A 19438-nucleotide genomic window follows, 5' to 3' on the forward strand; every position below is an offset into this window, starting at 1 on the left:
TATGTGATATTGTTTCCAAGATCCTGTATGTTTTTGTTTTACTCTTTATTTGTTGTATAATATTTCAACCTAATGCATATGCCTCCTCGCTGTAATTGTTGCAGAACACATATTTCAAATTTCTATGAACAATTTGCGTTGTGGATGAGTCAGTCAGTCAGGGCAGGCATTACGTTAGCTTCAAAATCAGGATAATTATGCTTTGCAAGCAAACACATTAATAATCAAACATCTGTGTGCCAATTTAATAGTATTAGAAGAGTGGTGTTACCTTAGCAGTATTGTTTTAATTAATCCTTTTTACTTTTGTATGGCAGCCATCATGTCTTTAAAATTTGTTCCACCCGTGATGATCATGATTGTAATTTAAAATTTATTGCTGTTTTCAGACATAATCAAAAATGGCATTTTGCTCATGGAGGGGTGAAGAATATTATCGAGATCATTTTGAATCAGGTAATGTTACAACAAACAATTTAATGCATTATGTGTATGCAACTTCTTGCTGCAATCTTTCTTCTTACTTTTAAGGTCATTTAATGGTGGTTCTTTTTTTCATAATTTGTTACAAAATACCGTTAGAAAATGTTGAAATATTGGAAGAAGAAAAAATTAGATAAATGAAACCATCGTAGAACTTTGATCTTAAGTATACAAATTATGTACATAAGAAGACCATCCATTGCAACATGCCATGGTATGAAAATGTGTAGACAAATAAGAATGGAAAATAACTTATAAAAGTTTTATTAGTTTGGACACAAAGTACAAATACAAGGTCAGGAAAATAAAAGTGGCCTGGATGATTGGATACGATTGGACGTGAATGTATGCATATAACCACATTCCATGATGTTCACACTACGTGTATGCCTGCCATGTGATCCACAGAAGTTCAGAACATTGTGCAGGCTGTGTCAATGTGAGAGGAGCAGTGCAAAGGAGATGATAGTACTCACAGTGGAGCAGCAGATGTTCATTGTGGAAAGTTATGTGACAACAAAGTTGTGGAAATGGTATGGTCAGTTGTTTGCTGAGAAATTTAATGGTGTCAAAGTGCCAGAAAAGACTGCTGTGCAACACGTAGTCAAAAAATGGTATCAGACAGGATCTGTTTCGAACAAATCAGAAGACATTCTGAAACATGCCCACCCACATTTCTCTCCATTACCAAATTGACTATTCTGTGATACCTGAGGATGTATCCTAGCAAACAATCCCCTTTCTTAATCAAGTTGTGCCATACATTTCTTTTCTGCCCAGTTTTGTTCAGTATCTCCTCTTTAGTTATTTGAGCTACCCATCTAATATTCACCATTCTTGTATAGCACTACGTTTAATTTACTAAACTTCTTTATATCCACATTTCACTTCCTTACAAGCCTACCAGCTAGACAAACACCTTTAGAAAAGACTTATTACTGGCCACACTTATATTTTGTATTAGATGTTAACAAATTCTTTGTTGTTGTTGTTGTTGTGGTTTCCAGTCCTGAGACTGGTTTGATGCAGCTCTCCATGCTACTCTATCCTGTGCAAGCTTCTTCATCTCCCAGTACCTACTGCAACCTACATCCTTCTGAATCTGCTTAGTGTATTCATCTCCTGGTCTCCCTCTATGATTTTTACCCTCCATGCTGCCATCCAATGCTAAATTTGTGGTCCCCTGATTCCTCAGAACATGTCCTACCAACCAGTCCGTTCTTCTTGTCAAGTTGAACCACAAACTCTTCTTCTCCCCAGTTCTATTCAATACCTCCTCATTAGTTATGTGATCTACCCATCTAATCTTCAGCATTCTTCTGTAGCACCACATTTCGAAAGCTTCTATTCTCTTCTTGTCCAAACTAATTATTGTCCATGTTTCACTTCCATACACGGCTACACTCCATACAAATACTTTCAGAAACAACTTCCTGACACTTAAATCTATACTCGATGTTAACAAATTTTTCTTCTTCAGAAACGCTTTCCTTGCCATTGCCAGTCTACATTTTATATCCTCTCTACTTCGACCATCATCAGTTATTTTGCTCCCCAAATAGCAAAACTCCTTTACTACTTTAAGTGTTTCATTTCCTAATCTAATTCCCTCAGCATCACCCGACTTAATTCGACTACATTCCATTGTCCTCGTCTTGCTTTTGTTGATGTTCATCTTATATCCTCCTCTCAAGACACTGTCCATTCCATTCAACTGCTCTTCCAAGTCCTTTGCTGTCTCTGACAGAATTACAATGTCATCGACGAACCTCAAGGTTTTTATTTCTTCTCCATGGATTTTAGCACCTTCTCCAAATTTTTCTTTTGTTTCCTTTACTGCTTTCTGAATATACAGATTGAATAACATCGAGGAGAGGCTACAACCCTGTCTCACTCCCTTCCCAACCACTGCCCTTTCGTGCCCCTCGACTCTTATAACTGCCATCTGGTTTCTGTACAAATTGTAAATAGCCTTTCGCTCCCTGTATTTCACCCCTGCAACCTTTAAAATTTGAAAGAGACTATTCCAGTCAACATTGTCAAAAGCTTCCTCTAAGTCTACAAATGCTAGAAATGTAGGTTTGCCTTTCCTTAATCTTTCTTCTAAGTCGTAAGGTCAGTATTGCCTCATGTGTTCCAACATTTCTACGGAATCCAATCTGATCTTCCCTGAGGTTGGCATCTACTAGTTTTTCCATTCATCTGTAAAGAATTTGCGATAGTATTTTGCAGCTGTGACTTATTAAACTGATAGTTTGGTAATTTTCACATCTGTCAACACCTGCTTTCTTTGGGATTGGAATTATTATATTCTTCTTGAAGTCTGAGGGAATTTCGCCTGTCTCATACATCTTGCTCATGAGATGGTAGAGTTTTGTCAGGACTGGCTCTCCCAAGGCTGTCAGTAGTTCTAATGGAATGTTGTCTACTCCCGGGGCTTTGTTTTGACTTAGGTCTTTCAGTGCTCTGTCAAACTCTACACGCAGTATCCTATCTCCCATTTCATCTTCATCTACATCCTCTTCCATTTCCATAATATTGTCTTCAAATACATCACCCTTGTATAGACGTTCTATATCCTCCTTCCCCCTTTCTGCTTTCCCTTCTTTGCTTAGAACGGGGGTTACATCTGAGCTCTTGATATTCATACAAGAGGCTTTCTTTTCTACAAAGGTCTCTTTAATTTTCCTGTAGTCAATATCTATCTTGCCCCTAGTGAGATAAGCCTCTACATCCTTACATTTGTCCTCTAGCCATCCCTGCTTACTCATTTTGCACTTCCTGTCGATCTTATTTTTGAGACGTTTGTATTCCTTTTTGCCTGCTTCATTTACTGCATTTTTATATTTTCTCCTTTCATCAATTAAATTCAATATCTCTTCTGTTACCCAAGGATTTCTACTGGCCCTTGTCTTTTTACCTACTTGATCCTCTGCTGCCTTCTCTACTTCATCCCTCAGAGCTACCCATTCTTCTTCTACCCTATTTCTTTGCCCCATTCCTGTCAATTGTTCCCTTATGCTCTCCCTGAAACTCTGTACAACCTCTTGGTTTAGTCAGTTTATCCTGGTCCCATCTCCTTAAATTCCCACCTTTTTGCAGTTTCTTCAGTTTTAATCTACAGTTCATAACCAATAGATTGTGGTCAGAGTCCACATCTGCCCCTGGAAATGTCTTACAATTTAAAACCTGGTTCCTAAATCTCTGTCTTACCATTATATAATCTATCTCGAAACCTGTCAGTATCTCCAGGCTTCTTCCATGTATACAACCTCCTTCATGATTTTTGAACCAAGTGTTAGCTATGATTAAGTTGTGCTCTGTGCAAAATTCTACCAGATGGCCTTCTCTTCCATTTCTTACCCCCAATCCATATTCACCTACTATGTTTCCGTCCTTCCCTTTTCCTACTCTCGAATTCCAGTCACCCATGAGTATTTCTCCCTTCACTACCTGAATAATTTCTTTTATCTCATCATACATTTCATCAATTTCTTCATCGTCTGCAGAGCTAGTTGGCATATTATCTTGTACTACTGTAGTAGGCATGGGCTTCGTGTCTATCTTGGCCACAATAATGCATTCACTATGCTGTTTGTAGTAGCTTACCCGCACTCCTATTTTTTTATTCATTATTAAACCTACTCCTGCAATACCCCTATTTGTTTTTGTATTCATAACCGTGTATTCACTGACCAAAAGTCTTGTTCCTCCTGCCACCAAACTTCACTAATACCCACTATATCTAACTTTAACCTATCCATTTCCCTTTTTAAATTTTCTAACCTACCTACCTGATTAAGGGATCTGACAGTCCACACTCCGATCCATAGAATGCCAGCTTTCTTTCTTCTGATAACGACATCCTCCTGAGTAGTCCCCGCCCGGAGATCCGAATGGGGGACTATTTTACCTCCGGAATATTTTGCCCAAGAGGAAGCCATCATCATTTAATCATACAGTAAAGGTGCATGCCCTTGGGAAAAATTACGGCTGTAGTTTCCCCTTGCTTTCAGCCATTCGCAGTACCAGCACAGCAAGGCCGTTTTGGTTAGTGTTACAAGGCCAGATCAGTCAATCATCCAGACTGTTAACTTGCAACTACTGAAAAGGCTGCTGCCCCTCTTCAGGAACTACACGTTTGTCTGGCCTCTCAACAGATACCCCTCCGTTGTGGTTGCACCTACGGTACGGCCATCTGTATCTCTGAGGCACGCAAGCCTCCCCACCAATGGCAAGGTCCATGGTTCAAGGGGGGGGGGGTTGCTTTTTTCAGTTTGCATTTTGTATCCTCTTAGCCTCTGCTATCATTAGTTAATTTGATGCCCAAACAGTAGAACTCCTCTACTGATCTTAGTGTCTCATTTTTATGTCTATTTCTCTCAGCATCACCTGATTTAATTCAATTACATTCCATCACCCTGGTTTTACTTTTGATGATGATAATCCTTTGATCTCTTTTTAAGACACTATCCATTCCATTTGCCTGCTCTAAATTTGGAAATGTAGTCATAATGTGAAGAAAATTGGTGTGGTATCGATCACTTCGTTAATGGTAAAAGGAGGTGGTGTAAAGGCTTGTTTCATTACACAACACATGAGAGATGAAGATGAAGATGATGATAATAATATTTCTCAGCTAGAAAGGAAATATTTAAAGGAGTACTATTTACACCTTGGACTTCCATCACAGGAACCTTATATAACTCTGCAAGTCTGGTTTGATGCAACAACTACATTGCATAAAAAAGAAGGTACAGTGACATTATCAGCTGAATTACAGAAGAAAAACCATGTTATTTTCTTGTCTAATTATTCATGACATACCATCAAGAACTCACAGTCCAGACAGTTAAAAATTTATAGGACAAGTGTTGCCCACACAATGCCCTCAAGTCAAAAATTGAGTGAAAAAGATTTTGCATCATTAAACATAATCTCAATCTTTTTGACTTTTGTCTACTTTAGTCCCTGAAGGAAAGATGTTAAGAGCTTTTATTGAAGTGGTACTCAACTATGAAATAGTTTTAAAGCACCAGATAAGGAGGTATCAACATTATGTGTTTTAGTATGGGCAAACATGGTGTAGGAAGTAAATTCATGCAGGAGGCTGTTATCTGTGTGCTGCACTAAGAGACAGTGATCCAGTTTCTGTTCCAGTCCAGCAAATAACTTAAAGCATGAGTAGACAATGAAATCAGTCTCTCTTACTTTTTTGTCACTTCTTATAGCGTTTGTCATAATAATTTTCTCACATAAGATTTGATTTTATTATTAAATTTAATTCCTTGATCTTATAATTTTATTTCAAGGTTAGGATTTTTTCATGACTGATTGTTTCTCAAATACCAGAATCCTAATGTTTTCTAAATACTTTTTGTTGCACAGGAACTTATGTTTGCTCAGAATGTGGGTATGAACTTTTCACAAGTCTATCAAAGTATGAACATGAAACACCCTGGCCAGCATTTACCCAACCTATTCATGAAAACTCTCTCTCAAAAACACCAGAAATTGGACGTCCATTGGCCTTGAAGGTAAGGCTACATTGATTACATGTTAGTTTCTTGCTCTCTTTATTTTTAGGTGGGTTGCAGGGGTGAGGAGCATGATGTTCATCTGTAAGTGTTTAAATCTTCGTCTGTAAGTGTTTAAATCAGAGTGGTATCATGCAGATTGTGGTGTTATGAACATGGGGGGGGGGGGGGGGGCTGAGAAATGAATAAGGGAAATATTGTTCACAACATGAGAATAATAGACCAAAATGGAGACAAAATCAAACAACAGAAAACCCAGGTTGTAATGTAACAATGTTATAAAAAGGGTAGTTGCTACTCACCATGTAGCTGATATGCTCAGTCGCAGGCTAAGTCCAAAAAAAAGACTGTCACAAAATAGAAGACATGAAAGATATAGTGAAGCCCAGCCCTGAGCTTATAAGAGCATAGTGGATCAGTTTAGAAATAGTGCAGAAATGTAATTATTGCATACAGTAGTGGGCTTTTTGTGTTTGTTCATCTTATAGATAAGACAAAGCTAAGAATACAAGGATAAATATGGACTTTGTGACACATACAAGATGATGAACTATATCAGGAAAGTGATAAAGAGGCCACAGCTTGCTATGTAGAATGTGCAAAACACAAGTTCTGTGGGTAGTAGCATGGTAAGGCATTCCGTAATTCATGTAGAATGGTGTATCCTTCTGTGAACATTGCAATATAATTTCATGAAGCTTTGTGTGTAGGCAGTTCAGATTTGAGGACAGAGATGATTACTAAATGATTTAATTGATAAAAGTGCAAAACACAAGATCAGCGGGGGGGGGGGGGGGATAAATGTGATGCCATTTATCGCAAATGTCCTGAATGATATTCCTGTTGCAACTATGTGTGTAGATAATCCATTTTACAACATGTGCCATAAACAAATTTGATGAGAAAATTTCCTTATCTTTGGACAAGTTCCAAAAAGTCACAGGAATTTTATGTAATGCTAGTAAACCACTCGTGATTGCCCCATAAATAAGAAAGATATGGAATGAATGGCAGTGCTTTGAAATGGTTAAAAGTGTGTTTAACAGAGATAAAGCAAAGGTTTGTTGTACCATAGTGTTTCTCTAAATGGAAAATTATTTAATAGGGATTCCCACAAGGTATCATTTTAAGCCCAGTGCTATTTTTTGTTTTATATGAATGATTTTCTCTAAATATTACATTTTTGGCAGATAAAAAATCTGTATTCATGAAACTGAAATCACAAAACAAATTCCTTGAAGAGGCATTTGTAGCCTAGTAAGCGTAGAAAATTAGTTGCTTCTAAATGGTTTAAAATTAAACATGACAAAGAACCAACTGACACAGATTAAAACTAAACAATCAAAATCAAACAACTTCCATAAAAATCAGGAACTTACTGGAGCAGATACTGTCAAATTGCTAAGAATATTTGTGGAAAAATAAATAAACTGTCACGGGCTTCTCACATAAGCTAGTCGGCAAAAATATTAAGCGCTATTGCTTTTGTAGTGACAGTACTGTCTACATCTACATCTACATTTATACTCCGCAAGCCACCCAACGGTGTGTGGCGGAGGGCACTTTACGTGCCACTGTCATTATCTCCCTTTCCTGTTCCAGTCGCGTATGGTTCGTGGGAAGAACGACTGTCTGAAAGCCTCTGTGCGCGCTCTAATCCCACACTGATGAGCAATACTCAAGTATAGGTCGAACGAGTGTTTTGTAAGCCACCTCCTTTGTTGATGGACTACATTTTCTAAGGACTCTCCCAATGAATCTCAACCTGGTACCCGCCTTACCAACAATTAATTTTATATGATCATTCCACTTCAAATCGTTCCGCACGCATACTCCCAGATATTTTACAGAAGTAACTGCTACCAGTGTTTGTTCCGCTATCATATAATCATACAATAAAGGATCCTTCTTTCTATGTATTCGCAATACATTACATTTGTCTATGTTAAGGGTCAGTTGCCACTCCCTGCACCAAGTGCCTATCCGCTGCAGATCTTCCTGCATTTCGCTACAATTTTCTAATGCTGCAACTTCTCTGTATACTACAGCATCATCCGCGAAAAGCCGCATGGAACTTCCGACACTATCTACTAGGTCATTTATATATATTGTGAAAAGCAATGGTCCCATAACACTCCCCTGTGGCACGCCAGAGGTTACTTTAACGTCTGTAGACGTCTCTCCGTTGATAACAACATGCTGTGTTCTGTTTGCTAAAAACTCTTCAATCCAGCCACACAGCTGGTCTGATATTCCGTAGGCTCTTACTTTGTTTATCAGGCGACAGTGTGGAACTGTATCGAACGCCTTCCGGAAGTCAAGAAAAATAGCATCTACCTGGGAGCCTGTATCTAATATTTTCTGGGTCTCATGAACAAATAGAGCGAGTTGGGTCTCACACGATCGCTGTTTCCGGAATCCATGTTGATTCTTACATAGTAGATTCTGAGTTTCCAAAAACGACATGATACTCGAGCAAAAAACATGTTCTAAAATTCTACAACAGATCGACGTCAGAGATATAGGTCTATAGTTTTGCGCATCTGCTCGACGACCCTTCTTGAAGACTGGGACTACCTGTGCTCTTTTCCAATCATTTGGAACCTTCCGTTCCTCTAGAGACTTGCGGTACACGGCTGTTAGAAGGGGGGCAAGTTCTTTCGCGTACTCTGTGTAGAATCAAATTGGTATCCCGTCAGGTCCAGTGGACTTTCCTCTGTTGAGTGATTCCAGTTGCTTTTCTATTCCTTGGACACTTATTTCGATGTCAGCCATTTTTTCGTTGGTGCGAGGATTTAGAGAAGGAACTGCAGTGCGGTCTTCCTCTGTGAAACAGCTTTGGAAAAAGGTGTTTAGTATTTCAGCTTTACGCTTGTCATCCTCTGTTTCAATGCCATCATCATCCCGGAGTGTCTGGACATGATGTTTCGAGCCACTTACTGATTTAACGTAAGACCAGAACTTCCTAGGATTTTCTGTCAAGTCGGTACCTAGTATTTTACTTTCGAATTCACTGAACGCTTCACGCATAGCCCTCCTTACGCTAACTTTGACTTCGTTTAGCTTCTGTTTGTCTGAGAGGTTTTGGCTGCGTTTAAACTTGGAGTGAAGCTCTCTTTGCTTTCGCAGTAGTTTCCTAACTTTGTTGTTGTACCACGGTGGGTTTTTCCCGTCCCTCACAGTTTTACTCGGCACGTACCTGTCTAAAACGCATTTTACGATTGCCTTGAACTTTTTCCATAAACACTCAACATTGTCAGTGTCTGAACAGAAATTTTCGTTTTGATCTGTTAGGTAGTCTGAAATCTGCCTTCTATTACTCTTGCTAAACAGATAAACCTTCCTCCCTTTTTTTATATTTCTATTAACTTCCATATTCAGGGATGCTGCAACGGCCTTATGATCACTGATTCCCTGTTCTGCACTTACAGAGTCGAAAAGTTCGGGTCTGTTTGTTATCAGTAGGTCCAAGATGTTATCTCCACGAGTCGGTTCTCTGTTTAATTGCTCGAGGTAATTTTCGGATAGTGCACTCAGTATAATGTCACTCGATGCTCTGTCCCTACCACCCGTCCTAAACATCTGAGTGTCCCAGTCTATATCTGGTAAATTGAAATCTCCACCTAAGACCATAACATGCTGAGAAAATTTATGTGAAATGTATTCCAAATTTTCCCTCAGTTGTTCTGCCACTAATGCTGCTGAGTCGGGGGGTCGGTAAAAGGAGCCAATTATTAACCTAGCTCGGTTGTTGAGTGTAACCTCCACCCATAATAATTCACAGGAACTATCCACTTCTACTTCACTACAGGATAAACTACTACTAACAGCGACGAACACTCCACCACCGGTTGCATGCAATCTATCCTTTCTAAACACCGTCTGTGCCTTTGTAAAAATTTCGGCAGAATTTATCTCTGGCTTCAGCCAGCTTTCTGTACCTATAACGATTTCAGCTTCGGTGCTTTCTATCAGCGCTTGAAGTTCCGGTACTTTACCAACGCAGCTTCGACAGTTTACAATTACAATACCGATTGCTGCTTGGTCCCCGCATGTCCTGACTTTTCCCCGCACCCGTTGAGGCTGTTGCCCTTTCTGCACTTGCCCGAGGCCATCTAACCTAAAAAACCGCCCAGCCCACGCCACACAACCCCTGCTACCCGTGTAGCCGCTTGTTGCGTGTAGTGGACTCCTGACCTATCCAGCGGAACCCGAAACCCCACCACCCTATGGCGCAAGTCGAGGAATCTGCAGCCCACACGGTCGCAGAACCGTCTCAGCCTCTGATTCAGACCCTCCACTCGGCTCTGTACCAAAGGTCCGCAGTCAGTCCTGTCGACGATGCTGCAGATGGTGAGCTCTGCTTTCATCCTGCTAGCGAGACTGGCAGTCTTCACCAAATCAGATAGCCGCTGGAAGCCAGAGAGGATTTCCTCCGATCCATAGCGACACACATCATTGGTGCCGACATGAGCAACCACCTGCAGATGGGTGCACCCTGTACCCTTCATGGCATCCGGAAGGACCCTTTCCACATCTGGAATGACTCCCCCCGGTATGCACACGGAGTGCACTTTGGTTTTCTTCCCCTCCCTTGCTGCCATTTCCCTAAGGGGCCCCATTACGCGCCTGACGTTGGAGCTCCCAACTACCAGTAAGCCCACCCTCTGCGACTGCCCGGATCTTGCAGACTGAGGGGCAACCTCTGGAACAGGACAAGCAGCCATGTCAGGCCAAAGATCAGTATCGGCCTGAGACAGAGCCTGAAACCGGTTCGTCAGACAAACTGGAGAGGCCTTCCGTTCAGCCCTCCGGAATGTCTTTCGCCCCCTGCCACACCTTGAGACGACCTCCCACTCTACCACAGGTGAGGGATCAGCCTCAATGCGGGCAGTATCCTGGGCAACCACAGTCGTAGTCCGATCGGGGGATGCGTGGGATGAGCTGGCCGTCCCCGACAAACCCCCATCCGGACCCCCACAGTGATGCCCATTGGCAACAGCCTCAAGCTGTGTGACCGAAGCCAGCACTGCCTGAAGCTGCGAGCGAAGGGATGCCAACTCAGCCTGCATCCGAACACAGCAGTTGCAGTCCCTATCCATGCTAAAAACTGTTGTGCAAAGAACGTTTGAACTAATCTACAGAGAGCGCAAACAAAACGACACAAAATTGAAACGGTTATTAAAATACGAGATTGCCTAGTAAATGCAGTAATGCTGCCACTTGTGCACTGCTGACACACTGCTCGGCGGCGGAAGGAGACTACGCGATTTAACACTATTCGAGTACTAAAACGCGATGCTACAACTCTCAAATACTATAATACGCCCGAAATTTATGAATTAAACAATGCAAGTACCAAAAAACACGCAAAGAAATTAAGAATTAAACTATGTAACAAATGAGTGAGCTAGGAGTATACGACTTGCTGCTGCAGCTGCTTATCCAACGGCGGCAGGGAGCACACTGACTGTGACCAACCGACACTGGCCGTTCAAAACAAAAACAGATGACAGACGACTACGCGAATTTACACTATTTAGGTACTAAAACGCGATGCTACAACACTCAAATACTATAATACGCCCGAAATTTATGAATTAAACGATGCAAGTACCAAAAAACACACAAAGAAATTAAGAATTAAACTATGTAACAAATGAGTGAGCTAGGAGTATACGACTTGCTGCTGCAGCTGCTTATCCAACGGCGGCAGGGAGCACACTCATGTGCAAGTGTCATATACAACTGCTTTGACTTTGTTTTAAGAAATGGAATAATCTTTTGGGTGAATGCCATTAGTGTAAATAGGATATTATTAATACAAACATCATTATGAGAATTATGTTGTAAGGGTAGATGTATTGATCCTGTACTTTACAGATTGAAGCTACTCTTAAGCTTCTTTAGTACAGCACGGCGGCATCATTGATGAGGATGTCCCTTAGTTCTAGAAGGGCAGGTTGGCACCTGGAAATAGTTTGGTGCAAAGCAGTGAGGAAGCCATGCCAGAACCATTGTGTGAGTAGGACACGTATGCATTTGAAAAAATTCATCATGGTTAAAGTAATAACCTTGAAGTACAGGATTAATTTTGTACTGGGAGAGTTGTTATATAATTAAAGGACACCATACTGTCAGAAATCAGCAGTGGTAAACTCATATACACTCATGGTAAATGAGTGACTAATTGTAGTGTGAGTGCAATCAGTACTAGTAGGTATGTGATACTTGAAATTGAACTGAAACAAATTAACTGAGTCATACAAATGTGTTCTTATATTACTTTGGAAGGCACCGAGTTGTAGAACAGTGTGGGAAAATAAATAGGGTATGCATCATAGGCAGTGGCCAAAACTTTAGTTATCACCACATATACCTTTAGAGTGAGTTCACACTTCAGAACTTGGTACTTATGAATGTCCGACACCTAATTTTCCAACCAGCCAGACATTAGCGAGTAATAATCAAATATAAATTAACAAATAGTACAGAGTGGCACCTTATAATGTGTAATATTACCCCTATGGCTTCGTGCCCAACACTTGTGACAACCCAACAGTGATTATATTGGCTGATGTAGAAAACACTCTGCATCAGCAGTACAGCTCTGTGGCAGAAAGATCTTTGGAGTAATGAGCTATTGTATTATGTGCATGAGATATGATGTATTGTTTTCAATATTCTACACTTGTGGTTTCAATCATTTTACCTGGGGAGCATCCTCACCTGAGCCTTTGCTACATGCTATTTAAGAATTTAAATATGTTAACTGCTTCACTAGTGTAAGGGGAAAGATAGATTGCTGCTCACCATAAAGGTGATGCAATGAGTTGCAGACAGACACAAGGAAAAGACACAGACATTAACTTTGAGCCAAAGCTTTCTTTCTTATACATAAAAATCAGAATTTTTTAGAAGGAACCATTTTCAAAAAATGTAGGATACTATAAAAAAAAAGATAATTTCATGTTGACATATCGTAGGTTAAAACTCTGTTGCTAGACTCTTTTGTACACGGTTATGAAAATTTGCTGAAGACAAAATTCCATGCCGTTCTTGTTCAGAAATGTTGTTATTAACTCATAGAATTTTTAAATTGTATTAGAACTACCTTTGTGAAGCAATGTCATAATCTTTTACTGATGGCTGTAAATTTATTTATTTATAGTAGAGGGAAACATTCCACGTGGGAAAAATATATCTAAAAACAAAAATGATGTAACTTACCAAACGAAAGCGTTGGTATGTTGATAGACACACAAAATTCAAGCTTTCGCAACCCAAGGTTGCTTCATCAGGAATGAGAGAAGGAGAGGGAAAGACGAAAGGATGTGGGTTTTAAGGGAGAGGGTAAGGAGTCATTCCAATCCCGAGAGCAGAAAGACTTACCTTAGGGGGAAAAAAGGACAGGTATACACTCGCGCACACACACACACATATCCATCCGCACATATACAGACACAAGCAGACATATGTAAAGGCAAAGAGTTTGGGCAGAGGTGTCAGTCGAGGCGGAAGTACAGAGGCAAAGACGTTGTTGAATGACAGGTGAGGTATGAGCTGCAGCAACTTGAAATTAGCGGAGGTTGAGAATTTACTGTTACTGTAGAGATTTTTGGCTGATAATTTCTCAATTTTATTGGAAAAGAACTGCTTAAGTACCTGTGAACCATCTTCTGTGTAATAGTCTTTATCACCAAAGAGAATGTAGATAGGAATGTGCGGCTTTTCTGTAGAGTGTTGTAGTAAACCATCGGTTGAACATGACATGTGGCACAGCATCAAAACTGTAGACACTTTGTTTGTGAAAATTGCTTAAGACATTGTCTAGATATCAGTTTTCAAGTTCATTTTTTACATAAAACATTTTTACATGAACTAACTTAAAAACTAGTCTTTGGACCGAGACCGTATTTTCACCCATGAACCTGTCTTATTTTTATATTCGTAACCATGTTACTGGCTTCTCTGTAACTAATCAGGTTCAGTTTTTATTAGATTTAATCTTACTTAATATTTCTGCTAGACATTCAGTTCAGCCATAGCGATTCTCGCCTCAAAGTTTCTCGCCAACAGCCTAGTGCTTAGGTTTTTCCGACCATGTAGCCCAGAGCATGCTTTTACCTCATCGCCGTCCTATGGTCTAGGTAATACTCATACTTTGAGTGTCTGCCAATCACTGAAGCTGAAAGGATGCTGCCACCTATTGATGACACTGTGAGACTTTTGTGGCTGTGCCTGGCTTAGCCTCCAAGCCCCTTTAGCTATCAAAACATACACAGGCCTGGTCGTACCTGCTCATAACATCACAACAGTATGCACGCACATGGCTGCATCTGTTTTTAGTTTCTAGTCATGATTACAGGGATATACCCTGTCAGGAGCTTTACAGCTTCTACAGTGTATTGTTACAGTTGGTCTTAGTATTTCAACAAAGCCATTTGTAGACAAGTGTTTCATAACTTAGGCCAAGAATCATAATCAAGTTTGTAACATATCAGTGTAGAGACCCTGTACAATAACAACAAAAGAAAAATTAGATGAAATAAACTTACTCCAAAGAAAATAGAGACAATGTTGGTGAACAGCATTGTCTAAGTGATATAATCAAGTTTTGTTACCTTAATCTGCAGTTGTATTTTAGCCTTTGTGGTCAGCTTTTCTGTGGCCCATGGTTATTGGTAATTCTTTTCCATTAATATAATTGTCAATAGTGGCCATGGAAATTGTAATTATCCTTAAAGTATGATAAAAGTGATTCTGTTCTGATCTGACCTTGTAAACTCAGTTTTTCTCTAGTTTCTATAGAGCTCTTCAGTTGTGTACTGAGATGGTTGCTTGTATACAATCAACTGAATTCTTTTCTATTCACTGGTTAGTTTCAGTAACCATATTTTTAACCCTCTCACTGGTGATGAGATGTTAAATAAAGGAAAAACAAAAATAACAGCTGACTGACTGTATATAATTATGTACTGAATCGTAAAGCTGTTATTAAGCAGAAGTTTTGTGTGTTGTGTTAAACTTATTGCATATTATGTATAGCGTGTAATTCTTGAAATCTGGGGTGTGTGACTTGAGAAATATTTCCTGGAAATATTTCTGTTTTTGATGTGTGGATTATGTGGTTAATGAATATAAGCATTTGTTATTCTTTTCTGGTTAGGGCATATGATAAGTAAACAATACTAGCTATTTGGAATGCCATTTTAGAAATCAGTGTTAAATGTCTTGTATGAAATATTGTTCATATTTTAAGGATATTACAGCATTTTTACATGTTGAATGATAAGTCCAAAATCTAAGTATAGCTTCCTCCCTTTAATGGAATTTTTTACTCTTCTCATGGGAAAGAAATGTGAAAATATGATCATTGTATTTTAATTATATTATATGTATTTTTATTACATTATATGTAATTACTTTAACTCACAATTGTCTTCTCTCAGGTATCATGTGGTAAATGTGGAAACAGTCTGGGCCATGAATTTCAAAAAGACAGAGAGGATGGTGGATCACGTTTCTGAATATTCAGTCACTCCTTGAAGTTTGTTCCACTTGAGAGTAAGTGGTATTGTGATTAATTAATGCTCCTTTCACAGTGAGCTGACAAACTATTGGTTACTAAATTAACTTTAGATTTATTGCAGTGATTGATAATAACTGTGTGTGTGTGATGCAGTCAAGTACTTTACTTATCTTTTATTTAAAAAAAAAAAAGAAATACTGAGAAAAATACTCACAAATATTTTAAACAGTCTGAAAATTCATTGAAGCTGAGTGATGTAAATTTACATTGTGTTTTTGTCTCAGTTATATGTAACAAGAGTCTTGTATGTGTTGGGTCCAGTGATACTTTATTTCAAAAGGATTCTATATGAATGTAAAACAAAAGTGTTCCATGCTGAAGAGAGAAATTTAATAATTACATCCAAGAAAAATAGAAATGAAAAAAAAGGTCACCATATAACTCATGTGAATGGCTTACATTCTGTCAGAAGTTTTAGAGATTTACAGAAAATGGATTCTGTTTGTTTGATTTTATGGCCAGGATTTTATACTACAAACTGGGCAAAATAGAACCACCTCGTGGTTTCAGAATCATTTACGATTAATGGACGTTATAAGTTTGTGTGTGTTTGTGTTGTTGTTTTGTTTTATGAATGCTCAACAACATAGTTATCATTGAATGAAAGGTTGAGATGATACACAAAATCAGTATGCAGCCAGGTCCAGGTACACATTTGATGATACTGAAGTTGTCTCACAATAGTATTTCTATTGGGAGACAATCTGAACAGCCATCTTAGGTTGTTTGCAGATGGCACTGTCATTTATCGACTAATAAAGTCATCAGAAGATGAAAATAAATTGTAAAATGATTTAGAAAAGATATCTGAATGGTGCGAAAATTGGCAGTTGACCCTAAATAACGAAAAGTGTGAGGTCATCCCCATGAGTGCTAAAAGGAATTCGTTAAACTTTGGTTACATGATAAATCAGTCTAATCTAAAAGCCATAAATTCAACTAAATACCTAAGTATTACAATTACAAACAACTTAAATTGGAAGGAACACATAGAAAATGTTGTTGGGAAGGCTACCAAAAGACTGTGTTTTATTGGCAGTCCACTTGGAAAATATAACAGATGTACTAAGGAGACTGCCTACACTACACTTTTCCATCCTCTTTTAGAATACTGCTGCGCTGTGTGGGATCCATACCAGATAGGACTGTTGGTGTAAATTGACAAAGTTCAAAGAAGGGCAGCACATTTCGTATTATCGCAAAATATGGGAGAGAGTGTCACAGAAATAATACAGGATTTGGACTGGACATCATTAAAAGAAAGGTGTTTTTTGTTGCGATGGAATCTTCTCACAAAATTCCAATCACAAACTTTCTTCTTTGAATGCGAAAATATTTTGTTGACACCAACCTACATAGGGAGAAATGATCACCATGATAAAATAAGGGATATCAGAGCTCGTACGGAAAGATGTAGGTGTTCGTTCATTCCGCGCGCTATACGAGGTTGGAGTAATAGAGAATTGTGAAGGTTGTTCAATGAACCCCCCTGCCAGGCACTTAAATGTGATTTGCAGAGTATCCATGTAGATGTAGATGTAGTGTGGTACAAGTTTTCAGTTTAGATATGTGGTACATTAGTAGAGCATATAAATTAGATGCAATTATGTTTTACAAGGACTGTTATATCAGAATATAAGATATCAGAATATAAGAACATCCATGTGATCTGCTCCATATTTATTTCATTACTAGCTTATATTGCCCAGGTATTTATTTATTCAAATCTCCTTCTAGTCCATCTCCTTCTTCCTCCTCTCTCTGTCCGCTTCCTCCTCCTCTCTTCTCTGTCCACATCCTCCTACCCCCTCTCTCTCCACCTCCTCCTCTTTCTTCTCCTCCATTCTCTGTCCACCTCATCCTCCCACCTCTCTCTGTCCTCCCCCTCCTCCTCCCCCTCTCTGTCCTCCCCCTCCTCCTCCCCCTCTCTGTCCTCCCCCTCCTCCTCCCCTTCCTCCCCCGCCCCTCCTCTCTCTATATGTCCCCCTTGTCTCTGTCCATCTCCTCCTCTTCTTCCTCTCTCAGTTCACATCCTCCTCCCCTCCCTCTCTCAGTCCACGTCTTCCTCCCCCCTCTCTCTCTGTCCACCTCCTTCTTCCCCTCTCACGGTCCATCTTCTTCTACCCTTCCTTCTGCCCAACTTCTCCTCATCACTCTCTCATATATATCATCCTTTCTCCTCCCCCCCTCCTCTCAGCCCATCTTCTCCTCTGCCCTCTCCGCATGCCCTTTTCTCTGTCCATCTCTTCTTGCCTCCTCCTTCTGTCCAACACCTCCTATCTCTCTCAGCCAATCTTCTTGTCCATTCCTCCCCTCTTCCTACCCATCTCTTCCTGCCCCTACTCTTTCTGTCCCTCTCTCTGTGACACTCATGCTCCCCCATCTCTTGGTCAATTTCCACCTTCCTCTCTATCTGTCCATCTCTTCCTTCCCCCCTTTCTGTGTCCATCTCCTTCTCCACCCTCTTTCTATCTATCCATATACTCTTTCCTCCTCTCTGTCTGTTCATCTCTTCCTCCCCTTCTGTATGTCCATCTCCTCACCCTATCCCCAATCTCTCTCTGCATCTCATACTCCACTTCTCTCTCTGTCTCCACTTCCTCCCCGCCTCTCACAATCTCTTCCTGCCTATTCTCATGTCTGTCCACCTCATCCTCCTCTCTCTGTCCGTCTCCTATTTCACCCTCAACTCAATGGGAGCTAGGTGGTTCTTATCTCCACAGCACTTTTTTCCAGATAGTGTTATGTGTATTAAGTTGGGTTGAAATTGGTTTTTCAGTTTCAGAGGGGGTGTGGAACATAAATACATGCATGCATGTGTGCGCCCCCCCCCCCCCCCCCCCACACACACACACACATATCCATTTTTATATATTTGTTAGTCTTTTCCCTGCAGCTTTGCCTGTATACACATTCAACATGTACACTGAACTATTCCTCCTCTCATTCTCTCTGTCCACCTCTTCCTCCCTCTGTTTGACCACCTCATCCTCTCACCTCTATCTATCTCCTCCTGCTCACTCTCTCTGTATCTTCATCTCCTTCTCCCCCTCTATTTGTCCATTTCCTTCAGCTCCCTCTCTCTGACCATATCTTCCTCCCCCTCCCTCTGACCATATTCACCTCCCTCTCTCTCTTCCATCTCTGTCACTCCCTCTTCCTTTTGCACCAGCCAACTAGCCCTCTACATCCTCCACCTGTCTCATGCCTCTCCCCCTTCTCCCCTCTCTCTGTCCATTTCCTCCTCCTCCCTTTTCAGTCAATCCCCTCCTCTGTCTATCTCAACCTGTCCCCAGCCATTCTCATCACAATACACCTGTTATGCAGAGCTGGCTGTACATCAGGGGGTTGAAAATCATTTATTTGGCCCTGACATGCTGGCTGCTCTACAAATCAGGTTAACGAAGAAGCCTGATACTACTCCAAGACATCATGTCTGTCATGTAAAGCAGCCTACATGTCAGGGCCCAGAAAAACAATCCCTTGCTGTTGACATATAGGCCGCCCTGCAAAAAAGGTTGACATGTTCATGTTGCCCCCACACAGCCCTCTACATCCTCCACCTGTCTCATGCCTCTCCCCCTTCTCCCCTCTCTCTGCCTATGTGCAGGGCAGCCTATATGCCAGGGGCTGAAAAAATACATTTTTGCCTGTATCTCTGCTCCAATTGGACTAGGAGGTTATAAGCCCAACATTGCTGATACATGTAATGCCTTCTGTACCAAATTTGGTTGAAATTGATCCAGGGGTTTGGGAGGAGATCCCGAACATACACATATACATGCACACTCTGCTTTTTATTTTTTATATATATGATAGATATCCT

At 40.3% G+C, this 19438-nt stretch overlaps 1 long non-coding RNA gene across 2 annotated transcripts in view; it reads left to right on the plus strand.

Moving 5' to 3' along the window:
• The window catches only part of LOC126162740 (uncharacterized), a 77322-nt gene that overhangs the window by 34481 nt on the left and 23403 nt on the right, over positions 1-19438 (plus strand). For both annotated transcript variants that reach the window (XR_007535106.1, XR_007535107.1), the window contains exons 2-4: positions 390-456; positions 5872-6020; positions 15473-15587. This is a non-coding gene — a long non-coding RNA (uncharacterized LOC126162740). The remainder of the gene's footprint in view (positions 1-389; positions 457-5871; positions 6021-15472; positions 15588-19438) is intronic.

This window comes from Schistocerca cancellata, chromosome 2 (assembly GCF_023864275.1).
Source record: "Schistocerca cancellata isolate TAMUIC-IGC-003103 chromosome 2, iqSchCanc2.1, whole genome shotgun sequence".
Lineage (NCBI taxonomy): Eukaryota > Metazoa > Arthropoda > Insecta > Orthoptera > Acrididae > Schistocerca > Schistocerca cancellata.